Source organism: Equus przewalskii, chromosome 5 (assembly GCF_037783145.1).
Source record: "Equus przewalskii isolate Varuska chromosome 5, EquPr2, whole genome shotgun sequence".
Classification (NCBI taxonomy): Eukaryota; Metazoa; Chordata; class Mammalia; order Perissodactyla; family Equidae; genus Equus; species Equus przewalskii.
The window spans coordinates 67,973,419-67,977,679 of record NC_091835.1 but is presented as its reverse complement, the minus strand read 5'-3'; the positions used below and the strand labels follow the sequence as shown (position 1 = coordinate 67,977,679).

At 39.1% G+C, this 4,261-nt stretch overlaps 1 long non-coding RNA gene across 1 annotated transcript; it reads left to right on the top strand.

Annotated features, from left to right (window-relative positions):
- The first annotated feature begins 1,459 nt into the window (after window positions 1-1,459).
- Window positions 1,460-4,261, top strand: LOC139083572 (uncharacterized). Its single transcript, XR_011540411.1, has 3 exons — window positions 1,460-1,542; window positions 2,659-2,771; window positions 4,131-4,261. It is a non-coding gene; the product is annotated as an uncharacterized lncRNA (long non-coding RNA).

Below are 4,261 nucleotides of genomic sequence, written 5' to 3'. Positions count from 1 at the left end.
CAGACATTATGAGTCTCAACTACCCTATTAGGGGACAGAGGGACTCCAGAGTCTACACTCTTCACCTTGACACAGTGATGTACTACACAATTTATCCCCATATAAAAAGCTTTCTCTATTAAACAGAATACATAGAATAGTGGTTCAGAGTCAAATGCTGGAGCTGGATAGGTCTAGGTTTGAATTTTCATTTTGCCACATATTAGCTTCGAGAGACCTTAGGCATATTATTTAACTTCTCTGAACCTCAGTTTCCTCAACTGAGGAAAAAAATGAATATAATTGTATCTATCTCCTAGAATTATTATTATTTTTTTTAAAGATTTTATTTTTTTCCTTTTTCTCCCCAAAGCCCCCCGGTACATAGTTGTATATTCTTCGTTGTGAGTCCTTCTAGTTGTGGCATGTGGGATGCTGCCTCAGCATGGCTTGATGAGCAGTGCCATGTCCGTGCCCAGGATTCGAACCAGTGAAACACTGGGCCGCCTGCAGTGGAGAGCACGAACTTAACCACTCCGCCACGGGGCCAGCCCCTCTCCTAGAATTATTTTGAGGATAAATTAGATAATACATATGAAGTACTTAGCCTTGATTATGTGCTCAAAAATTAGTAATAATGACAACAATAAATATCTCTTCAGACCCACTTTAGGAAGCTGGATGCCTGATGTTCAATAGACCTGTATGTCATCTCGGCATGAATCTTTTCTAAATCTCACCCCAGATTTACAACTGTTTCCAGGTAAGTGCAGAGCCATAACTGTCTGTGTCTAGGTAGGAGATATACAGGAAACAAAATTTGAAGTCTGCAGTTAGACAAGATGGCTTGAGTCAGTGGGTTGTGTTGATTTGTAAGGTTCATCCAAGAGCCGATGTTTAATTTCAAGAGATGATGTCAGTTATTTTGGGGGATGATGCTGAAATGGGTCTTTATCAGAATCTTCTAGACTTCTATTTGAAGTCGTGCCATCATTTGTACCATGGCTTCTGTGGTCAGTAAGGTGATCTCAGGCTGCCAGCAAACACCGACGGGACCCTCCTGCCTCAGAACAGGAAGTCATCTAAATCTGACGCAGTCTTTCTTCTCTGTGTTCCTGGTCTCAGACTCTTTATTAAGCACTTAGTTAAAGCTGGTGACACCAGAATATAAACCTTATTTTAATTAAACCATTCCCCAGGGTTCTCTTAGTGCTCTGCACTGACAGAAGTAGCATCCATGAAGAGGAAGCTGAGGATGAACTCTTTGTGAGAAGTCTCCATTTTATACTGATTTTCACTGGACACAAGATGGACTGTTTGCAGTAGGACTGTCGGGGATAACAGGCGCTGGATTTTGTGCAAAGATTTTTATCTCTGGTGTTTCTGGCACTGATTACGGTTTCAGGCAAACAGAGGCACTGAGGACCTAGCAACAATCACTACGGAGCTTCCTGGTTGCCAGCAACAGTAAATACCACAGAGACACAAGGACACAAGCTTTCACACATGGACAATGAAACCTAGAGCCTGGTTTCCTATTTCAGATACAACAGAGTCCTCCAGGTACAGCACAACAGTTCCTTCTTTCCCCCTTTATATTAGATTTTTAAAATTTTGTACAGAAACACATATTGCCCAGGAGCCTGTATGACCATCTTGCTTCTAAATTTGTCCAAGAACACTTATATTCTAACCTCCCTCTTAGTACTGTCCCTTTTTACTATTTTCAGGAGAAATGGAAGGAGATAGTGTATATCTGACTTTAGAATTTGAAATAATGTATGACTTTAATGTGTTTGTAACCGCCAGTCTTCTGTAGGAGTTACAATTGATTTCTACCCTTCTGAAAATATTTAGGAATACTAGCTGAAAGATCTTTTTCTCCAAGTTTATTCCCTAATTTGTTTTTAGAGAAGGTAGAAGCATACAGAATATGAGATAGAGCACTGGAAATTTAAGGTTTTTCCATGACTCATTCAAGGAAATTGCGTAATAGCCTTGCTCTGCCAACCTCATGTACTCTTCTTCTCAAATACCTTCCTATTTTCCTTATTCTATTCCTCCACTCATCTCTTTTTCTATCCTTTGGATATGGCATTAACTTTTTTCTCTTTTCTCTAAGCCTTTGAAACTCTCTAGGGTATAGTCATGTGTCTGCAAGGTGGTAGGGGAAACTGAAGTACCCCCAAGCTGGCTAGTCTGTTTCCTAGCAACTGTAAGATACGTTGCTTAGTAACGAGAGGAGAGTGAAGTCACTCTTACATATCTAAAACTATCGAAATCATTAAAAAATATTAATAGTGGGCTTATTAAAATATGCTAAATTCAGAGACAATCTTAACATTGAGGGGACTTAATTTCAGGCCATGCTATCTTGAATAAACCTCTGTATCTCTTATAATCTGTATATTAGAATAACAGATTGCTGTTCTTATAAACAGATGAAGAAAAAACCCCACAGCCTTTTCTAATCCTTTCTCTTCAACACAAGCATAATCAATCTTTATGGGGAATGGAGAAGTGTTTCCTAAATGATCTTTTAATGGGCAGATGAAGAAAAACATAGGCTTCCTTCTCTTCTGCACATGTGTAATTGACTTTTAAATCTAAAGAAAGATGGAGACATGTTTCCAAAAACACCCTTTTAGGCTGAGCACCATTGGGAATTGTGTCTTTCAGGATTACAACCGTCTGGGGAGTAATTCTCTATCAACTTATCCAGGGGTTATCAGAATTTGGAAATAACTGAACCACACCACCCAAAAGCATCAAAACTCTGTAGTTCCAAAACGGTAAATTATTAATTCTAAGAGAATACTATTTACTGAACTAGATCTACTTAATCAGACTCTCTGGTGCAGAAACCGGGAATCAGTACTTTTTTGTGTGTGTGAGGAAGATTGCCCTAAGCTAACATCTGTACCCATCTTCCTCTATTTTGTATGTGGGACGCCACCACAGCATGGCTTGACAATAGGTGTGTAGGTCCGTACCCAGCATCTCGGCTGCAAACCCTGGGCTGCCAAAGCGGAGACATGAACTTAACCATTATGCTATGGGGCCAGGCCCTGGGAATCAGTATTTTTAACCAGCACCCTAATTACTTCAGCAGCCTTAGGAAACACTGGTGAGGAGAATGATCCCAATATGTTACAAAGGCTTATCTTCTACTATTTTGGCTCTTGGATTTATACATGTAACGTTCAAAGAGGAAGCTTCAAAGACCAAGTTCTATATATTCTGCCACATCCTCTCCTGAACTAGGCCCTTTGCCTAATAAAATTGGTCAAGCTTTAGAAGATTAGTCATTTGTTCACTCTGCAAATATTTATTAAGATAATTTTGAAATATAATTGACAAGATTTCATAATCAGTTGGCATTAACTTAAATAAGTTAATATACACAAAGTGATAAGAATAGTGCCTGGCACATGGTATTATATGAGGTTATTACTTTAATCTAGGTTGGTATACTAGAAAGATGTTGCCAATGAACAGGTATTGAGAATGTAGAATAATTGAGAACATAGAAATCTGAGGAAGGTAATGGAGAAAAATAAATAACTCCATTTAAATATATTGAATTTGAGAAGCCTGCAGGTCATCCAGAGGGATAAAACCAGTAAGAAATATGATTCTCGAAGATGAGGGCATGTTGCATATTAAAAACGAATTCTGACTTTTTATGTAGCTAGCTCTACATAAAAATGGACCAGCTATAATTCCTCAGTAGTTTACTTCTAACAATATCAATGCATCTATAAACCCTTTTGGAGGCAGTAAATTTTTTTTGGTTCACTAGTAGGTCAATCTCACCCTGGTTTATCTATAACATGGAATTAATTAAGACAAAGATTTGAGAGAAAAATGGGAAACACACATTTGAATGGCTGGGGGAGGGGACTTTGGAGCTTCTTTTGATTACTGTTAAATCCTTGCAGTCAGAGTACCATGGCAACCTTCCCAGTCTGCCACCTAATTTCCATCTGCTGTGAGGGGAAGGAGGGGCGGGACAGAGGCCGCTCAGTGTGCATTCTTGTGAGTGTGTGTAATTTGGGTTAATGAAATGCAACCAAATTATAAATTGGGTTTCATGGAAAACTGAGATTATCTACTGTCTTCTCACTTCGTTTTCTTTCTTCTCTTCTCAGGATGCCTTCAAGCCTTTTCAAGATTTGTTCCCTTTCTCCAAACGTCAGATTTCATCAGTAGGCTTCAGGAAACCATCTCCCCAGTGACCCAGAGCAAAATTACAGATTAAAATGTCTATCTCAGGGGGCCG